The sequence below is a fragment of the Camelus bactrianus genome, chromosome 20 (assembly GCF_048773025.1).
Source record: "Camelus bactrianus isolate YW-2024 breed Bactrian camel chromosome 20, ASM4877302v1, whole genome shotgun sequence".
In the NCBI taxonomy this organism is placed as follows: domain Eukaryota; kingdom Metazoa; phylum Chordata; class Mammalia; order Artiodactyla; family Camelidae; genus Camelus; species Camelus bactrianus.
This window is the reverse complement of record NC_133558.1, coordinates 31043012-31065136: the sequence shown is the minus strand read 5'-3', so window position 1 is coordinate 31065136 and position 22125 is coordinate 31043012. Positions and strand designations below refer to the sequence as shown.

The following is a 22125-nucleotide window of genomic DNA, read 5'->3' as shown; positions in this document are numbered from 1 at the left end:
CTGCACCAAACTGCATTCCCACCAGCAGAGTAGGAGGGTTCCCCTTTCTCCACAGCCTCTCCAGCATTTGTCATTTGTGGATTTTTGAATGACGGCCATTCTGACTGGTGTGAGGTGATACCTCATTGTAGTTTTGATTTGCATTTCTCTGATAATTAGTGATATTGAGCATTTTTTCATGTGCTTTTTGATCATTTGTATGTCTTCCTTGGAGAATTGCTTGTTTAGGTCTTCTGCCCATTTTTGGATTGGGTTGTTAATTTTTTTCTTACTGAGTTGTATGAGCTGCTTATATATTCTGGAGATCAAGCCTTTGTCGGTTTCACTTGCAAAAATTTTCTCCCATTCCGTAGGTTTTCTTCTTGTTTTACTTCTGGTTTCCTTTGCTGTGCAGAAGCTTGTAAGTTTCATTAGGTCCCATTTGTTTATTCTTGCTTTTATTTCTTCTAGGAGAAAATTTTTTAAATGGATGTCAGATAATGTTTTGCCTATGTTTTCCTCTAGGAGGTTTATTGTATCTTGTCTTATGTTTAAGTCTTTAATCCATTTTGAGTTGATTTTTGTATATGGTGTAAGGGAGTGTTCTAGCTTCATTGTTTTATATGCTGCTGTCCAGTTTTCCCAACACCATTTGCTGAAGAGGCTGTCTTTATTCCATTGCATATTCTTGCCTCCTTTGTCGAAGATGAGTTGACCAAAAGTTTGTGGGTTCATTTCTGGGCTCTCTATTCTGTTCCATTGGTCTATATGTCTGTTTTGGTACCAATACCATGCTGTCTTGATGACTGTAGCTCTATAGTATTGTCTGAAGTCTGGGAGAGTTATTCCTCCAGCCTCTTTCTTTCTCTTCAGTAATGCTTTGGCAATTCTAGGTCTTTGATGGTTCCATATAAATTTTATTATGATTTGTTCTAGTTCTGTGAAATATGTCCTGGGTAATTTGATAGGGATTGCATTAAATCTGTAGATTGCCTTGGGCAGTGTGACCATTTTAACAATATTGATTCTTCCAATCCAAGAGCATGGAATATCTTTCCATTTTTTAAAGTCTTCTTTAATTTCCTTCATCAATGGTTTATAGTTTTCTGTGTATAATTCTTTCACCTCCTTGGTTAGATTTATTCCCAGATATTTTATTACTTTGGGTGCTATTTTAAAGGGGATTGTTTCTTACTTTCTTCTTCTGTTGATTTATCGTTAGTGTAAAGAAATGCAACTGATTTTTGAACGTTAATTTTGTAACCTCTGCATCTTTTGTCATGGAGGGGATGGAGGACAAGGTAGCCCAGAGCAGGGAAAAGAACACTGACCCTGGACTCAGACCTCTCCATCCCGGTGCTGGCTCCTGCATTCACGAGCACCCTTACTACCTGACCTCTCTCTCGGCCAGCTTCCTAGCCTATAGAACAGGGGTCATAACAACAGCTACCTCCCTCGAGTGTTCTGGACGAGTCCCCCTTTGAACTCCGAGGCAGTAGTGACGAAAGACATGTCTGCACGAACTTCCCAGCCCCCGCGCTTCAGTTTTCACCACAGCTCTCAGCACTGTCAGACCTAGGAAATTCCTAGCTGTCATTTTTGGGGAAACCCAATTGTGTTTTTTCTCCGTAAGCACTGCCACTCTGCCTTGCCTGTCACAGGTGTCCTGACTCTTCCTTGCAGTTTTAGGCAAACAAGGCTCAGATCTGAGCCCCACGGACATCGTGCTCTCCTTGGCCAGCTTGCTGTGAACCACTTCAGTTCTTTTCTGACTTAAATTCTCAAGGTTTCTCTCTCCCCTACTCTCTCTGGTGCAAGAGGCCACAGTGGATCCTGGAACTGCCTTTTCCATGAAAATGCTCTTCGGAGGGGAGGTAAAAACCAGAACCCAACAGACAAGACAGAAAAGCTTATCTAGCCCCCCAGTTGCATTTTCAGCATTCTTTTCCCACGTAGTGTGAATTTGTCATCCAGCCAAAAGGAAAAACAAGTACAAAATAAAATAAAGCTAAGGCCGGATCCTCCAGAGGTCAGGGTCTGAAGCATAAACGGACTAAGCTTCACAAAAGTGTTTCCAGCTGAGCCCTTAAGCCATGGTCCAATTTGAAAGATACTACATGTTGAGATTTTGCTGAGCTTTTTCAATGTCTTTCAAGGGGGTGTCATGGAAAGCCACACTACTTTTGAGGATATTCATCCATTCATCCATCCATTCGCTCATTTATTCATCACCAAAAATGAATCAAGAGAGTGGCAGGCACTGAGCACAAAAGAGAAAAAAGAAGGAAAGTGAATCACACCCTGCTCTCAAGAGTGTCCCTGTTAGGAGTGGAAGGAGACTGTCTCCGTCCCCAGAGCCCTTCTGACATGTTGTATTTTGTGCAATCCTGTGACATAGGTACTCACATTATCTTCATTTTTCAAAAGAGGAAACTGAGGCATGGAAGGGTTGAGGAACTTCGCTAAGTCACACAGGGAGTAGGTGGTGAGCCAGGACTCAGCCCAGGATCTGTGCTGTTCAGTTTGTTGGAGCTGCCTCTTCTGTCTGTAGTCACTGTCAAGTGACTTTACCCCGAAGGAGTGAGTCACAGAGATATTTCAGATATTATGTTGAAGTCTTTCAAATCCTCACACCTCTGAGCACTAACTAGGCAATCATCTCTTCCAGTAATTTATAAGCCCACATATATCTGAGACTTTTAAAATATCACGGAGCAATGCTGTCTACCAGGAGGATGGTTTAGTGCCTTTTTAGTTCTTTCTTTAAAAAATCTATTTTCCCTAAATCTTTTCACACTTCCTATCACTGCCATCATTGGGGGAGTGACACAGAATCGGAGGAAGGAGACTTCAACAGTAATAAGAAGCATTCGTGTTGTCTAGCTTGTTATCTGTGTTTTCAAGATGCTTCCAGTGATTTCCCTCTGCAAATATCAACTGAAGCTCATCCATCATCAGTCCATCAACCCACAGGATCAATTTCCAGACTCCACGTGTGGTGGATGGTAAGTGCCGTAGATGCTGCAGAATTTGTGTAAATTTCCAACAAAACAGCCGCCAGTAGGCAATGACTAGCATTTATAATACTCGATAGTGTAGTTGGGGGTGAGGGAAGTATGTTCAACCATCCACAAATTCTCCCAGGCATTTAGTTTCTATTAAACACTGTTCTTACCCATATATTTCAGCTCACTGTCTGCTTCCCTTTTCCCTAACAGTCATCCATTACCCCCACCACCACCATCACCACACACACACACACACACACACACACACGCACACAGATACAACATATATTACTGGGACTTTCTGGAATATAGGGCATGCATCCGAATCATGAGATTATTTGAATAAATTTAAATGTAGAAAAAAAGATAGAAAATAATAGACCATCATTAGCCTCAGTGAATGCTGAAAAGAGTGCTGCTATCAGCATCCAAGAGTGGCCAAAGAGTTGTGTCACCCCTCAGTGGTGGGCATCTCACCCGCATCTCCCAGAACCCGGGGGAGGGTCTACTGTCTGAAGCATGCCCGCAGCCCTTTGTAATATTGCCATCCGCATCTCCTTTCCTGCTGGAAAGGCAAAAGTAGAAGCTGCAGACCCCTTTCTGCGTCTCTTTTCCCTTCATGCAAGTGCCACTTTCTTTTCTCTCTGGTTTTCCTTTGCTGAGCCTTTTCCAATCTCCAGTAAGATCTTCAGAAACTTTTTCCCAAAGGATTTCCCTTTCCTCTTGGGAACGCAGCAGCATTGCATTTCCCAGCCTTCCTTGCAGTGACTTAAGTCCTGGCCAGTGGCATGTGGACGAAAGTGGTACATCATTTCTAAGCCTACCAAAAACCTTCCATGAACCACTTTGTTCCCCTCCTCCTTCAGAGTTTCGGTCGATGGCTCTGAGGCCCTCAGGGGTGCATGGATGAAGTCTGGGTCCCTGAATGATGGTGTGGAGAAAGGTGACCTCCTCCCAGCCCGATGCACATTGACCTGTAAAGACAGTACATAATAAACTTTCAGGGTGTTATGCCACTAAAATTTTGGGATTGTTAGTTCCAACAGATAACCAACCCTGCATAATTACACAGAACTTGTGAAACATCATTTAAATGCTGTGCTGTCCTTTGGTTCAGATTTAAGTAAATTCAACATCACTTGAAAATTATTTCTGTTACCATGCCGTGAAGAAAACTAAACTGAGTTTTCTTAGTTTGGAGTGCAAGTACCATAAAATGAAATGGAACAAAATTAATTGAAACTAGTTTATAATTTGATTTAATTTCTATATTTCATCCATCAGTAAATGGAATGTGGTGAAATACCTTTATATATCTCTCAAACTTTTGTGTTCTTTTCATATGGGCCTTCAAGAGCTATGCCCCAAGGAGCTAGCTTTTATAATTCTGAGCTCCTACTTCAGAATGTAGTTTTATATTTAATTCAGCATGTTTGATTGTTGCTAAGCATCCACTTGGTGCAAATTAATAGTAACACAAACACTAGCTTCAAAAGCTGAAAACAGGATGGGATTGGAGCGGGTCATTGGGGGAGACTAGACTAACTTCCCTCTGCTTTGGAAAAACAGAGAGATTTCACCTGTGAACCCCCAGAACAATTTTTTTTTCTTTTTCTTTTCTTCTTTACTAGAGGGTCCTGGTCTAGTAAAGAAGAGAGTACAGGTACAAATTTGTGATGGTTAAGTGCCCAGAGACTCATTGGCTCCTGTCTAATTCTTATGGTAGGAAATAAAAAAGGCTCATTTGTAGAAGAGAAATGCCTGGCAGGCAGAGATGGATGACACATGGATTGAGCTGACCGCAGGTATGGGAGGAGAAGAAATGGCTCGGTGTAGTCTTGCCAGCTACTGGAACCTGCAAACGAAGCCAAGGATCCGTTACTGCAGGAGAGACACTCGTAGGCCAGCTGACAAACCCAAAGACTGAGCAACGGAGAAGTAAGTTCAAGCTTAGCAAAGATATGTGTGATCATGGTACTCGTTTAGAGAGAAAATCAGGCTGGATGTGTTGAGCCCACCCAAGTCCCAAGTTTGGCCCCTCTGCTTTAAACAAATAACAACAAACTACAACAAAAACAAAATATATGGAAATTCATGTTTACAGAATTGGGTAAATTAGTTACTGATAATTTGCATTTTATTAATAATTGCAATGGTTTAAAATATTCCATCCCCAAAGGAAATGCAATGTCCTGTTCAATTTTCAGAAAAACCCAATGCACAAGCAATTCGAAGAGTGAACTGGTGTCTGTTTTACTTACTGTTGGATCCAGAACCAGAATGGTTTTGGACACGTGGTATGTATGCAGTGCATATTTGTTGAATGAGTAAATAAGTGAATGAATGAATGAAACAACTTTCATTTATACCATGTGTACTTGGCACTGAAGTAGCTGCTGGAAGTGTAAATAAGACCCAACTTTCAGGAATCTCAGATTGTAAGTTGGCACGAGCCAACAAGATGACTTCAGACAGTGATTAACTACAATGAGGAAAAATTGATCAGGATTATGTGATAGAAACTGACTCAGTAAATGTGACGAGGGCAAAAAGAGCTTTAAATCAGGTGGTCAGAGAAGTCCCGAGTGATAAGGGAGACCTGGTCATGGGGACGATCTAGATTTGTCCTTGATGATTTCTTCAACAAGCACTGTATGACATTTATTTGACTCAAATTAACAGAGCTCTGCTTAGTTCATTCTGGAAGCATCTGCTTCAACTGTTAGTCAACACAGTTTACAGGCGTAGACATGGCTTTTCTTCCTAGATCTTGCAAAACTTGGAAAATCCTCAGGCTTTGGGCTCTCCGGGGAACTAACTTTGAAGCTGTAGTATTGAGCAATGTTTTTTAAAATATGTCCCCATAGACAGAAGACAGCCATAGAGGCACCCGTCCAACAAAGAGGTCCTGTGGTCAAATATGTTTGTGACCCAGCTTGTGAACGCTGAAGTCTTGGAGGCATCCGAAGGCAGAGTAGCTCACGTGTATTACATATGTCCTGATGTTTTCTCAACTTACTTTTAAATTTTACTTTAAACTTATTTTCTCCTCTCTGTGCACTTGTAAACATCAAAATACAGTTTGGGAAATATTGTTGTAGTGTTAAAGATGAAGCTTTGGCACAAAGGGAAAAGGAGGAAGATGATTCTTGACCCGTAAGCCTTGCAGTTAATTCTAAAATGAGATATTTACACAGACTTATCAGGAACTTAAAATCAGCTCTAGAGATCATCTTTATATATGTCACCCACTTTGACTAAACCTGTTGAACTGATAAGAGACTTACCTATGTTTAGTTTTTTGGCTACTGGAGGTTTTTTTTTTTTAAGTTGTTCTGATGTGAAAGATGGATATATTTGGGGTCCTGCTCTTTTTGCTTCCTAACAGTTAACAGTGTCCCAGCAGATCTGCCTTCGCTTTGGTTTGGTTTAGCACAAGGCAAGCAGTAGAATACGGCAGAAGCTCCATGAGGTTTTATATGTGCACACCACCCTCAGTTCCATCATTTCATCACGTACTAGAGATGATTTTAGGCAAATTACTCAAGCTCTCAAAGCTTCGCTTTTCTCATCTGATAGCAGGGATAGTAATCGCTCTATCCTGCTCTTTGAAGGAGGAGTCAAGCTGATGTGAAGGCCCTGGAGGTCAGTGTCATCCTAGCCTCCTTCTTGAGGACAGTGTATTCTCCCCCTAAAAGTCTTCAATGCCCCCTGGAGATTCAGTGAGAGAAAACAGAATGTTTGCCATTCGCTCTCACAGTGATGACTCACAGGGTGCTGATTTACTGAATCAATTAGTGAAGTAAAATTGGTGTCCTATTTTATAGGTGTGAAATGAGCTACTCTGCAGGTGCCGTGTGTGATGGCGACATCCAGAGCCAGGGCTTACCTAGACACCTTCCTGTGCCGTTTCACCCAAACCAAGCTCACGGGAGCCGCTGGCCCATGAAGTAGTCTCTTCTTGGCTCTTTAAAGTGTTCTAAAGATGTAAAAAAAGTCTAAACAGGTAATGGTTGGATTCATCACATCAGCTGTATAATAGTAACTGTGGACTGTCTCTAACTGTCTTCCCCCGGCGCCCCCCAGCATCATGGGGCAGAGTCAGCCAGCCTCAGTCTTAGGTGACTGCACTGTTTCCAGTGGACCACACGCAACCAAACGCAACCACAATTCAACTTTGATAAGAACCGATTAAGTTGAGCTCACCATTTTAGAAGACTGTTTAACAAAACATAATTTTAGGGCTTAGAGAATGTCCATGAAGGATTTTTTTTTAAGCCCACTGGTACAGAGCCACTACCATGTCACACAGTGTCTTCAGTTCTCAGGAATTCTCTCATGAGTCACTCCTAATGTTAACCCAAAGTGGAGCTTATGGTATGCTCTCTTGGTCTGATTGTTTAGTTTTAATCTTAATGTTGAATTCAGAGCTGTGGAATTTGGAAGAGGAATCACACTACAGGCATGAAGGAAGGGACACAGTGTATCGTGGGAGCTAGGGGAGTGGGAACATTCCACTGCGTACCATTCTTTCTCCTAGGATGCGTTGCCTCCTGATGGAAAATGGGTATGGTTGCTAAGTGCACCTTGTTGCGTCAGAACACTAGAGGAAAACTAAGTCAGGAGTCTTGGATATAAGAGGCCGGAGACTTGGGGTCCAGGTTTGGCTCTACCACTTTACTACCTTAGGCAAGTCGCTCTCCGAGTTTTATTTCGCTCTTCTGTAAAATGATAATTTCATAGATTATTTCTAAGCTATCTTCCAGTTTTCTGACTCTATCCTAGTCCAAAACCCATAGCCTTTTCTCTCTTTTCTGACTTTTTCAGGACGTTCAGTTATCTCTCTTTTAGGCTGCTTCTTTCCCAGTTAGCTTTCTGTTAAATCTTTAACAAGAAGCCCCCTTATGCTGGGCTCCACAGGATTCCTACTGGGCTGTCAAGAGAGAGATTAGGTAGCGTTTGTGTTGATGGAGGTAGAGCCCCCGTTTCCTGAATCACAGAAGTCATGACGTTGAACCTGGAGTTCTAAGTGTTGATCTTTTTCTCTGTCTGCTGTCGGTACCATATTAGATTCCAGTTCTTGGCAAAAATCAATCATTAATTGGTGACTCATCAATCGAAAAGTGTCTCTTACCACCTTCTGGGACCTGAAAGCTATGTCAGGAATTACTGGAATAGTAAGAAAGTTAAGGGTTTGTCTCTATTATTGAGGTCTTTATACCCCAGGTAGAGTGAACAGGCTTGTGTAAAGTAGTAAATGATAACGCAGGCAAAAAGACAGCACGTGTAACTTTGTGTGGTATTGGAAGTCAGAGCATTAAAAACTCCAAGGGAGTGGGTTTTGTGGGCAAAATAATTTGGTTAATGCTTCATGGGAAAAATGAATGCAAACCTGTAAGGAATAGGAAGAATTAGGATGGAAACGTCAGATACCGTAACAACTGGGGAAAGTCATGAGGAAAAAAAAATCTGCAAAGATGATGGGGTGGGGCACTGGTTTCCCACTATCTCCTCATCCTGTGAACTAAACCTTGCCAAACCGTGGTTCCAAGGACAAAGCACGACCCACTGGGCAAACGTCCAACGGTGAGGAACTTTCCTGAAACAAAAAGGAAAGGGAATTTGCACAGGAATGTGCATTGCTGTCTGAAATACAGTCATTGACTTGATTTTTTACCTAGCCATTGCAATAGTTGCGTTTATCCTAGGGCCTAAGGAATATTCGGATTATGAGAGATCCTGTTGGCTGCCTCTGCTTTGCTAAAGTTAACTCTCTTAGATAATGTACTTTTTTCCTGGTCATGTAGGGGAGGGTCAGAACATTCTTTCAGCATTAGGATGGAAAAGTGGCAGGAGTTAGTTTATCAAGTCCCAAGTCTGTTGAGGAAGGTGCCAGTCATGGGAATTTCTTTCAGCGACATTTAAGATGACCCAGTTCTTCATTTTATGTACAAGAGAGTAAGGCCCAGAAGTTCAGGTGACTTACCCAAGGTCATCACAGCCATTTATATATAAGAATAGTTGGGTTATAATTTTACTATAATGTTTTTTTTTTCAATGAAAAATGTTGATATTACTTTTCCAATCCCTCTGCCAAAATTGTAATATCCCTTTCTGATCCTGTCCCAAACATGAACCCTTTTTTAACATCTCATGTGTAGCAAAATTTTTATGCCCTTGGACACTAACTTGATGAAAAACTGTACAAGGAATATATATATGTCTTGTGGAAAATTAAAAACTACAGATAAGTATAAAAAGGAAAATTAAAACCATCTGCAATTCTGTCCCTAAGGAAGACCCGGGCTATATATTCCATATGTCTTTCTTATACATTATACACATATTTTAATCTAAAAGTGAGATTTTGCTCTTTTCAACAGTATGCTGTTTTCCTCAATATTTGTAAGCAGGTTTTCATGTGACTACATATACTTCTAAGACTCATTCTTGATGCTACATAAAAAAAAAAAAAGAATGGGAGCCATCTATCCCTGGTGAATTGCTTAAACCCATCCCATAAAATGCAAAGTTTCTTAAAAACTACTGACCTTGCTTGAAAAAAATGCACTTGGCCATAGATATGCAGAAATGTGAAGCTCTTCCCCTTTTAAAATCAGATGGTATTATCAACTCCTATTTTAAGCTTGTTTATGGAACTAGAATAATTCTGAACATAGATATATAAAGGTGATTACAGCAGGGGAGGTTTGACCTTTAAAAAATCCTTCCCTGTATAAACAAGTTCTGGAATGTTTTAAAACCTCTAAGCCAGTCAATTTGTTTCTTTCGTTCTTTCTTTTTTGATTTGTCATCAACCTGAGTTGTCCATTTGATTTAAAGGATGAAATGGAAATGTATTAGTTTCCTGACTGTACCTGAAGGAGGTGTGTTTGGACACCACGTGCTTCCTGCCTCAAGCCACTGTGGCTCTGCTGGAGTCTCAGGGGCCTTATGATTTTTCACATTCACGGTGGTACCAAATATGCATTCGATAGAACCTGTACTTCAGATTTTGAATTTCGATCTTCTCCCAGGCTGGTGATGTATGGTCCTGTCCTCTCCTGTGACGCTGGGCAATGGGCACTCCCCGTCAGCCACACGGTTATGAGGGTGGACAACGGGTACCTTTACATCCGTACTCTGCCCAACCATTCTGCTTCTCACTCTCACTACAGTATTCAATAAAATACATGAGATATTTAACTTTATTTTAAAATAAGTTTTGCGTTAGATGATTTTGCCCACCTGTAGGCTAATGTAAGTGTTCTGAGCACGTTTAAGGTAGGCGAGGCTAAGCTATGATGTTGGGTGGGTTAGGTGTATTAAATGCATTTTTTTCCCCTAGAGCCTCACTTCTTTTTAAAAAAAATTATTTATTTATTTAATTCTTTTTTTAATTGAAGTATAGTCAGTTGCAGTGTGACAGTTTCTGGTGTACAGCACAATGTCATGCATATACATACATTTGTTTTCATCTTCTTTTTCATTAAATGTTATTACAGGATATTGACTATAGTTCCCTGTGCTATACAGAATAAATTTGGGTTTTTTAAGTCTATTTTTATATATAGTGGCTAACATTTGCAAATCTCAGACTCCCAAATTTATCCCTTCCCACCCCCTTTCCCCCCGTAACCATATGATTGTACTATGTCTGCGAGTCTGTTTCTGTTTTGTAGATGAGTTCATTAGTGTCCTCTTTTTTTCTTTTTTTTAAGATTCCACACATGAGCGATATCATGTGGTATTTTTCTTTCTCTTTCTGGCTTACTTCATGTTTTTAACTTACGATGGGTTTCTCAGGATGTAACCCCATCATAAGTTGAGGAAGATACGTACTCAGGAAATGTTTGTCGATTAATGAATGATCAGGGGAGAAAGTAGAATCCTATTTCTGTCTGTTTCTTCTTAGTTGTTAGACCCTAGAAAAGTTCTTTAACCTCTCTGAGGATCTGTCAAGAGTTGGAGGAGAATTGATACACTTTGGGATGAAGTAAAGAAAAGCCTCTGAGCCATTATTTTAGACATGTAGTGTCCAGTGTGCACCAATCTTCTTGGCTGAAGCCCCACAACAAATTAAAAGAAGATGAGCACAATTAATGTAATCCATCATATCAACAGATTGAAAGAGAAAAATCACATAATCCTTTAAAAATATTTTTATTTATTTATTATTGTATATTTGATTATTTTGGTAGGAGAGGGGGAAGGTAATTAGGTTTATTTATTTTTAGAGGCAGTACTGGGGTTTGAACCCACGACCTCATGCATGCTAGGTATGTGTTCCACCACTTGAGGTATACCCTCCCCCATCACATAATCATTTTGACAGATGTAGAAAAAACATCTGACAAAACCCAACACTCACTCATGATTAAAAAAACAAAACTCCCATGTACTTAGGACTTTTCTGTAAGTTTGGAATTACTTCCAAACAAAATTTAAAAGAAATGTGTTTGGTAGATAGATATAAAATCAATAATGGACAGATGGGAAGGAAGATTAATACACAGCTAGATGGATACGTAATCAGATAACCAGATGAGAGGGAGAGAGAGAGAGGGAGAGAAAGACATTGATGAATAAATTCTGCCTTCTCAGGGAAATTGTAAGCTAAGTATTCAAAATGTATGAGTGGACTGCCTGATCAACGTTAAGGCTGGTTGAGGAGAACTGAAAGTAAACATACTAGAACTATCAGCAGTGGATATCTCTGAATGGCAAGGTTGTGGTGATCTTTCTTTTCTTTGAACCTTTCCCCCCTCCTCTGACCCCTGAAGCATTCACATTTGAAACATTGCTTCTTCTGCTCCGTGATATTAGTTGTCTTTTTATATCTGAGTGTTCTGCTCCTCAGAGATATTGCAAGCTAAATATCCAAAAGACATGAATGGACTGCCTGACCAACGTTAGGTCAAGGCTGGCTCCAGGTCAAAGGATTTGAAATGAAAAACTGAAGCAGAGGGCGTAGGGGTTGCCGTCTTCCTGAGGTAGGACAGTGAAAGCAGACACAGTTCAGTGGAAGACTTACTGCTTCAGTACATCCGGGCACTGAAGTGGTTCAGAGCACAGGTCTGAAACCCAGCTGCCTGGTCCCTATGCAACCGCTCTCTGCCTCAGTTTTCTCATACGTAGAATGGGGCTAATAACCCTGTCCACTTCAAAGGGTTGATGTTAGAACTAAAACAAATGGATGCTTGTAAAGTACCTAGAATAGTGCCTGGCACTCAAATGTTGGTTCTTATTAAAAGGAACAGTATTTTTTCTCATTGTAAAAGTAATATAGAAAACTTAGAAAGTAAATAGAAGGAATAATAAAAAATTAAAAATCTGCATTCTCAGTGCTCACATATGAAGTTTTCAGATATAATCACCATTAGTATTCTGAACACATTTTTAAATTTGCTTCTCTATCTTTGTATGTATTCATACATATTTTAACTTTTTTCCAAAAAATGGTGTCTTCCCATAGAGAACTTTATAAACTTGCTTTTTGTATTTACAATGTGGTGAACACTGTTTTATGTAATTGAATATTTATATGAACATTTTAGAATGTTCTCGTATTACCTGAAAAACAACTGAACCAGCAAGGGCAGATTTGGCAGCCTCAAGTATCAAACGTCTTTCGTATGAGTCAATAAAGAGAATGAAAACAAGAGAAAGATATAATTTTCAACTCTAAACACTCAAACAGCAAAATTAGGAAATGTCAGGAGATCGTGTTTAAGGTTTAAGGTGCTAAAAATAGTATTAAGGACATTTAGAAATCAAGCCATGTTCTCTTTTTAGGAGGAATTTAATTCCTTAATTTTGTAAAATAACGTATTAAATTATTGTCCCTCATTTTTCATTTCATGGCTATTTATAGGAAAAGAAATAGCTGTACTTTATTCCAAGAACAAGGAGATTTTTGAACAAGATTTTGAATGCTTTTACAAATTTAGCCTTGATCTGGCAAAAGCAAGTGCTTTCTTCCAGCTATTTGGGAGTCTTACCCCAGCCCCAGTGCAGGCGTGTTCTTTCCAGGTAGGAAGGAGGCTGGGCGCCCACCCACAGAGGAAGGGCTCTGACATGGGGTTTGCTGCGGAAGGAGACACGGTGCAGAGGGTCCACGGCCGGCGGGGAGGAGGCGGTGGCAGCAGGAGCACCAGCGCTGTGGATGGGGGCCGATCCTGCCACTTTACCAGTTCTGTGACTCCAGACAAATCAGTATCGCTGAGTGCCTCAGTTTCCCCCCGATGGTACCTCCCTCGTAGGGCCCTACCTCCCTCGTAGGGCCCACGGGGGAAGTGCTCCGAATGGTTTTCCTTTCCTTCTCGGAACTCTTTGTCTCGGAGATCAGCTCCCTTCTTGCTCTCCGCTTCCAAATGTCCTCATGTAAACTCCAGAAGCATCTTTGATAATGAGTCTTTCCTCTGGTCTCAGGTGTCTGGCAGTCTTGGGAACACCTGCACTTGAGTATTCGGATAAAATCAGGAGTTCAGCCGTTTAGAAACAGAACCCACCCTCTAATTCCAGTCAATTTAATCCTGAAAATGGTCTCTGAAGGCAAAGCCCCTGTCGTGCAATGAAAACTCTCGGTTCACTCACTGACCTTGGCCTTCCCCACTAGGTAATGAAGGTAGGACCTCTGATTCTTTTCTGCTTTGTAGCTCCAGTGTCTGTCCGAGTGCTTGGGAGGTGATGAATAATAAGCTCTTTTTGAATGAATGGCTGAAAGAGTGAGTAAAGAAAATGATGTGAAGACTAAAGCAGTGCTGCCCTGCCCTCCTCAGGCTCCCATTCCGGTTTGGGAACACACAACAGGCAAGGACTGTGCCGTCATCAATCAAAGCACCTCGGAAGTGAACTAGGAGAAAGGGCGAGAGAAGTTGGGCAGGACGATCTGATGAACTGGAAAAGAGAAGAGACTTAAGTTTTGACGCACTGGTGGGACCTTTCTCAAATTGTCCACGACTATCAGTGACACCACTGAGATGCAGTGGCAAATGCAGCACTGTCCTTGGCACTCTCACCCAGACATGCTAGAGATGGAAGAGAACTCAGGTTTATTCCCCTGTTGGACATGTTAATCTCGCCTATAGCATCTTGATCTGGTCGCTATGGAATCTCATACCAGACTACAATTCACAGTTCCAGATCTGAGATTCCAAATCAAGGCTACCCAGGAGAGAAAGATTTCTCTCACTACCTTAGGGAACACTCTTCAGCCCTTGCCCTTCAAATCCAGATGATTTCTAAAATTCTTTTTTTTTTAAGTCAAAATGTCTGTGATACAGTTGTTTCTGATAGAAGATATGGTCTCTGTACCTTTGAAAGAATGACAATGAATTCTGCTAGTATTGAAGTGAATACTTATTATATATCTTTTTTGTAATCCTCACTACAAATCTACAAAATATGTATTTTCATATCAGTTAGGACCCTTTGTGGCAAGTGACACAAAATACAATTCCAACAGCTGTAAGCAAAAAGAGAGAATTTGTTGGCTTAATTGGTGAAAAGCCCAGAGTTTGTGGGTGCAGGCATGGCTGTATCCAGGGGTCCAAACAAGCTCTTTGGCATCCTGTCTCTCTTCATTCTTTGGTCTTGCTTTCTTTTTTTGTTGGCTACTTTCAGGCAGGTGTTCTCTACATTGTGACCTCCAGAAGTTCCATTCTTACATCATTATAGCTCCCAGTCTAGGGGGAAAAAGAACCCCTCTGCCCAGATCTTAGACAGTATCTCATTGACTCTGATTGGGCCATGTGATTACCCCAGATCCAGTCATTGCTGCTAAGGGGATTTGATACTCTCATTGGCCAGATCTTGGATACATTTTCAGTCACATGCTCAAACTTCGCTGTGGGAAGAGCGAGTCCCTCCCTCCTCCAAATTTAGAGTGCTTTTACAATGAGAGACAAGGCAGAGACTCTGGTAACAAACAATCATAACAGATTTGATCTCAATTTCACAAGAGTCGTATCTGAGACTCAGAATAATTATGGTCACACAGCCAGGAAGCAGCTCTCCCAGCCCAAGTCAGGCAGGAAACAGAATCCAGCTCAGGTAGTTAGACTAGCGATGAGATTATTTGTAGAGGTATAGACAGTATTATGGGAAACAGCAAAGCTGTTGAGGTCCTGGGAATCCAGGCACAGCAGGACCATCTTGAGGTCGGAGGGGCAAAAACTGGATCCCAAGAGGAGAGGCCCACTGACAACAAGGGTGACAAAGGGACATCACCACTGCCAGGAGTGCACAGTGGAGAGGGGTATGGAGTGCAAATGAGATCCCTTGACTTAGCTTGCCTCCACTCTGATCTTCTTCCAGTACCTCCCACTGGGAACCAGGAGCCGGCCAGTATGGGAAGCCTCCAGGGCACAGAGCCAGGAGGAGAAGGGCAGAGATGGATGGATGGGTCAGGCTCTGAACCCAGCTCTAATGGACCCGAAAGGTTATAACGACTCCTCCACCCACCTTTCACAGTCATGAGGCGGGGGCGTGGCCAGAGACCTCTAGGCAAGACGCTGCTTCCCTGCAGACTTGACTGACCACTCTCCATTAGCAGCCGGCTTCCAGACACCTTGAATCTGTAGCTTCAAGTATTTGTCCCTGTGGCGAACTGACCCCCTTCCCAAGGTTACCTCTCATCTCATCCCCTGGCACATATATTCAAAACATTTTTATTCATTCAGTGCTTCACCAAAAAAATCCCTTAGACTAGAAGGAGTGTTAGCAGGGACCTCTCAGATAGGATCTGCCTCCTTCCTTCAAAGGAGAATTCATTGATTATCCTTTGAGGAATATTTGAGGTCTGTGATCAAGCGAGAACAGACTACTTGGCTACAGATCCCAGCATCTTAAAAATCCAAGACTCTAGGGTTTGAGGAAATGAAATCAGAATTCTGACCATTGATGCAAAAGCCCAGTGCTACCCAAACCTGGGGATCCTGGTTTTCCTGGCAGAACCAACGCTATAACCTCTAATTCCATAGAGGGTGAGCGCTCTGAGCCCTTTCCCCGTGGAAATGTTGAAGGTCTCTCTGTGTTTTGACACAGATATGGTGAGTGAACCTTGTGCTTATTTAAATTTCTGGAAAATGCTTTGTGTTCTGCCTCACACAGAAGGATCATTTTGGAAAAATTGAGGCAGATTAGCCATCGGCTGTCCCCTTGAAGGCTGCCTAGCGTCGGCCCCGTGGTCTACACCTGAGTGCTTGTAAATAGTCCTGAACCTGGTCAGAGGAAGAGAGGACCCTGGACCTGGAGGGCAGATTGAAGTCATCTGGTCCAGCTTCCACTTAAAACAGGCTGCCATGGATCTCTGCCCCTGAGAGTTCTCCTGAGGTAGCGCTTCCCAGTTATAAGGCAGGGCACTACTGCATACGTTCGTATTTTAAAATCCCTTCTTTCGTCAGAGTGGAATCCCTTCGTCTCTCACCGGTGCTTTCCCTGCCTGCTGCGTCGGTATTGGGTGAGCAGCCTGTCTTGACCACATTTCAACTTTCCAGATCCTGCTGACAGCTGTCACATGTCCCTTTGGTTTTTCCAAAGAAGCCCAGTCTAAAAATGGCCATTTTCTCCTCACTGTCCCTCACGTGACTTGACTTCCAGACTCCTTCTTCCTTGGTTTCCCAGCAGCAAACTCTCTCGAGTTTATTATTTTCTCCAACAAAATGTGCCTTATGCTCCACAAGGCCTGACCCAGGCAGAGCACCGCGAGGCCACGGCGTCCAATGATGGGTTAGGATTTTGTTTGGTTTGGTTTTCTAGCTGCTGTGTCATGATCTTGGCTCACAGGGAGCCTGACTTCAATAAAAACCCCTGGAGCTTTTCACAGGGACTCCTGCCAAGCCACAGCTCCTCCCTCAATATTTGTGGAATTGATAGTTATAAAAATAACATTCACATTTTCTTTTATTATAAAAGAAATACACGATAATTGGAGGAAATTTAGAAAATGCAGTTAGGTAACTTGCTGGGTTTTTTTCTTTTTCCTCACCACCCAGCGCTATCTGTAGCTCTTCCTTCGGCACTTATGGAGGGTAGCAAATGAAAATGCCAACAGGGTCCAGGCAGGTGTCGTAAATTTGTGAAGGGAGCTGAGAGTGAAACGGTAGGGGCATGGGTGAGCCTGTTACCCTCAGGGGAGAGCAGGTGTTACTCAACCAGGGTTTCCTATCATCTCGGAAAGGGAGGGCTCCAAAAAAGCAGAACCGGGTATTCTGTTTTCTTCAAGAAACACTGTAAATGCAGAATTTTATGAGGAATCATCTTATTAAGTATTGGCAATTATTTATGTGGGGCAAAAATTCATGTCTTTGGACCTTCTTGGGTCTTGGAACTGCCAGTAAGGTCTCTGGTCTCTCTGGTGTAGATACTGCCATTCTGCCTTCTTTCTTCTCTCGATGTCTCAGGAAAAAAACAAAACAAAAAAACGTTGATCCTCTCTATATAATGGCCAACAAGGACTTGTGATCACCCAAGTTAACTCTAGGTATCTTTGCTTTAGCCACCCGCTCCTCCAGGGTTGCCCTGTCGTCCCCTCTTTGACGTCTCAGACTCACTCTCTTTCTCATTTCGTATCTCTCACTCCATCCCCGCAGCTTCTCCAGTAAGATTTGGTCCCCAAGCCCCGTCTCTTTGCCATACTCACCACCTTCAGGCTGTGGGCCAGTTCAGTCTTTGGAGTTTTCAGTGACCCATATTCAAACCCTGATCTGCATGTGTCTAGCTGTCTGACCCCGTGGAAGATGGCTGCGACCTCTAAAACTTGGATTCCTCCTAATTTTGGAAAAAATGACGTTTACCCAGAAAGATGGTCTAGAGGAGTAGCCGCAGTGTCTATAAAGCACCTCAGGGAAGCACAGCTGTTGTGATGCGATCGTACTTGGTTTATGGATGGACTGTTCTCCCTGACTCGATTAGGAAGTCGTGGCTGCTCTAAAATACTCGCTGAATAAATGGATAAATAAGGAGTGAGTTTGTGAATATGATGGAAAGCTCTAAGCCTGCTGGAGGATCTCAGTTATTCTTAAAGACAGAGATACAGGGACAAGGAAGGAAGACAGGGGCTTACCCTGGGTAGCTCTGGTTCTTTCCTCTCTGATCCTGCCTTTTTATGTTCCAAAGAAATGCGGGCATCAAATCAAGTATCTTCTCAGACTCGTATTAGCTTTAATAATTAATTACTAAACGGCTTGTGGACTCTGTGATTTTCCAGATACGTGGGAAACAAAACTCTCAATTCAGATCTCTTGGAAATAGTCTGTCTCACTAGAGACTGTTCCCACAGGTATCCAGCCAGGTAGAGAAACCACCAGAGGAGGCAGGAGCTAGGAAGCTGTGTTAATTAATTAACCAGTAGGCTGAACCATAGAGAACGAGGCCTTTGTGAGGCTGGTCCTTCATATTGGGCTAATAAGAGTTTGTTTCCACTTCTGTTGAGACATTTGTTACATGCTGGCCAGTTTATAGGAAGTTGATTGCTGTCATGTTCTCAGAATGAAACTGGAAGCTCTTTGAAGACAGTCATGTTTCCCTGATCTTCCGATTTTCCATGTGCCCAGCTCAACTTTGCAGTTACCACATATTCAAGAACTATGTGTAACCTTTTTAAAAAAAATAACCTTTTTTATTTTGGAAAAAATTTCAGATTTACCGAAAAGTTGCAAAGACAGTACAGAAAGTTCCCATACTCTCTTCACTGCGTTTTCTTAGTGTTAACATTTTATATCATCTTTGTACATTTGTCAAAAGGAAGACGTTAGTAAATTCACTAAATTAACTAAATTAAGTACTAACTTAGTACTAAATTAAGTTCAGATGTCACTAGTTTTTCCACTAATGTCTTTTTCTGGGATCCAGTCCAGGATATCCCATTGCCCTTAGTATGGGTGGCATTTTATTTTGAAGATCTTACATTACTTTAAATGTCTACACGTGGAAGGGAAGGAATCATATATGTACACACCGTTTCTGCATGTCATAATTATCTGAAAAATGGTTGGCACTTACCAAACGGTTGGAATATATTCTTATTCTGTGACAGGCACAATTCCAAGTGCTTTATATGTACGGTCATTTTTTTCCCTCACAAAGACTCAGTGAGGTAGGTATTAATATTATCTCCATTTTATGGATAGGAAATTAAGGCTGGGGTCACGCATGTCACTTAGCTACTCAGGGCCATGGTTAAAACCCAGAGAGTCAGACTCTCGAATGTTACACACAAATGTAATATTGGAGAAGAAGCTGTCAATACGTGAAAGGATTGTGAAGTGGCTTGTTTTATTATTGTGTTGTAGTAAAAGGTGAGACAGAAAAAGTTGTTCTTCTTTTCAGATGTATTTTCTGGGTCTCCCATTTTTCCATCCTCCTCTTTGGAAGGCAGGGCCGCGTGACTCGGGCAGACAGAACTGAAAGTCCTGACGCCCTAGCCTCGAACTCCCTTCCTGTAATAGGTATCAGAGTGTCATGTCTGAGAGCTGGGATATAAATGATAAGTGAATGTGGTTGGTCATCATCTTTTCCCATCATAAACCTCTGCCCAAGGGCTCTCACGCTGGGAGAACAGAGGTGTTGAAAGAAAGAATGGAGGTGCACTGGCAGAGTACGTGGACAGGCTCAAATGGCCTGCTGGCACCTTCAGACATGGAATGTTCTAAATATGTCTCAGCTCCAGAGACTCAAGCTCCGTCTGATTTACAATGGGGACACTCATAAATGATCAGCTATTAACCAACCAAACAAACAAACCCAAAAATATGCGAAAGAAACAACTCTTCTTTAAACTCAAACTTTTTCTCTTTCCTCTTATTACTCAACATAATAATCTGTAGAACCACTTTTCATTTGGAAGTTCCCATTGGGAACATAGAATTCATTGCATAGATTTATAGTTCTGATTAGTGGCTGATGAATTAGTGCATAAACAGGTCCTCGTACTCTTTTGTGGCAGTGGGACCAAGCTGTTGGGGATGGAGTCGTGACAGACTGTGAAAACAGATCATATCAAGCTCCACCCCCGCCCCATTCATTATGCATTTAACAAACCATACTGAAACCTTCTATGTGCCAGACATGGGGCCACATCCTCTCAGAAGAGGTGGCAAACATAAAACTAAATCATCAATCTTAGTGTTGTAGTTGTCCTGAAAGAAATAGCTATTCACAGGGTTTTTGTTTTTGTTTTTTTGTAGTACTTTAAAAATTTATTCATATCTTATTTTGTGCCCTTCAGTAAAATTATATAGTTTTCTTCATGTAGATTTAACATGTTTCTTATCAGCTGTATTCCCAGATATTTTGCAGTTCTTGTTAACATTGTGGATGGTGGCTTTTTGCACATGGTATTCTTTCCTCATTTCTTAGGAAAATAATTTTAGCTTTTATAAAAATCATCAAGCTCATTATCATGAAGCAATGCCACACAGTAAAGTACAAAGAAGAAGGATAAAATATCAATCAGATTCCAGCACCTTGAAATAACCATCACCCTTTCCAACAATCAAACTTCCCGGAATATTATACTCTTTAAATCTGCTCCGATTCCTTTTAAAGTTTTTTTTTTCCTGAAATAACTTCAGATCTTTTAAAATTATCTTATTGTTTTCCTCTTTTTGCTTTCCATATCAAAACTCTGATGAATAATAATTATTATTAATATCACTATTTATTATTATTGTTATTTTACCACATTGATCCTTAATTTTCTGTGTGCTGAGAAATGTCTCATTGAACACAGGACTTAAACTCAATGAGCTGCTGCCCAAATGAAGTTTGATGGTGGGCAAGTAAGAATTCAATGAAGTAAATTTAATTTAATAAGAATGAACTAAAATAGTAACTTATCAGCCTCGGTTCTTCTTGGTGCATCTTTGGGCCTAGGATGAGCTGAGTTTTCAGTATTTCACTGTCAAATGTGGAAAAGGTGGGGCAGTTAGTGGCTTGGCAAGTCTTTTCACAAGCAAGTAGACAATCTATTTTTATTGAAATCTATAAGATTAGCTCTAGAAAGAACTTAAAGATTTTATAAGCAACTCCCCTTCCCCAAAATTTACACATGATGAAACTGAGGCCCAGAGAACCTCGCCTGATGTCACTTGGCTAATTAATTAATAGCCAAGGAAAAACTAAAAATTTAATTCTCTTTTCCACTTTTTTAGCAGCAGTTTTATTTATGACACTTATTCCATATTCATCTGCAAACTGTTTTTGTGGGTACACTAGGGAAAGGAGGTTGCAGCTGCCCTAAAGCTGAAACTGCAGGTTGTATAGTAGTTTTTCCAGAGTCCAGGTAAGAGGATGTCAGAGGGAAGGATACAAGTCCTGCTGATGGTCTGCACCTGATCTGGGGAACTGCGCTCAGGTCTCGGGCAGCTCCTGACTGCGCAGGTGAGGGGAGTAATGTTTCATTGGATCCCAAGTAGTCTTCCTTCAGTGATAACTTTGTCTTTCAATCAGGTGACCAGTAGCCATCAAATTTGTGTGTGTGCCTGTGTGTGCATGTGTGTGTCTGCGTTGTGTGCATGTGCATGTGTGTAGGGATGGAGAAGCCAGGCGTGTCTCGGAGGCTCTCACAGCCAGTCTCATCCAGCAGGCACTGTGCTCCCATAATCCCCAGTCCCAGGCCGGGTGGGGTCCAGTCCTGTTTCCCATGGACGTCCATGTCCAGCATCTGAACTGCTATTTCAGAGACAGAATGTTCTAAATCAGGTTTTCTGTTTTGGCAGAGGAACGGAACCCTCTTTTCTAATATTACTTCTGTGGGAAAGTGTTTTCTGAGTTCCAGACAACTCAATTTACAAATACACTTTTGGGATATGACCCATTTATATATATATTTGTGTGTGTGTGTGTACACACACACACACACACACACACACACACACACACACACGTAAGGACTGTGTTCTGGGGGTAAGAACACTTCCCATGTGGTACAAAGTGCAGGTATATTGACCTTATTCAAGGAATAGCATATAACGTGCCTAAAATTTGAAACATACTCCGTCTGTCTTTCAGGAAGGGATGGCTATAGGCTTAGCAGCTCCCCATAAGGTAGGATTTAAGGGTCCAAATAGCCTCCCACCCCCATTCATGCTCTCCTTGGTCTTAGAAAACTATCCGAAATTATACAGTGCCAATT

At 41.6% G+C, this 22125-nt stretch overlaps 1 protein-coding gene across 1 annotated transcript in view; it reads left to right on the top strand.

Annotated features, from left to right (window-relative positions):
* Positions 1 to 6852: 6852 nt before the first annotated feature.
* The window catches only part of RCAN2 (regulator of calcineurin 2), a 233701-nt gene continuing 218428 nt past the window's right edge, over positions 6853 to 22125 (top strand). Inside the window, exon 1 of the mRNA XM_010973840.3 lies at positions 6853 to 6993. The gene's annotated coding sequence lies outside the window, so the exon portion shown is untranslated. The remainder of the gene's footprint in view (positions 6994 to 22125) is intronic.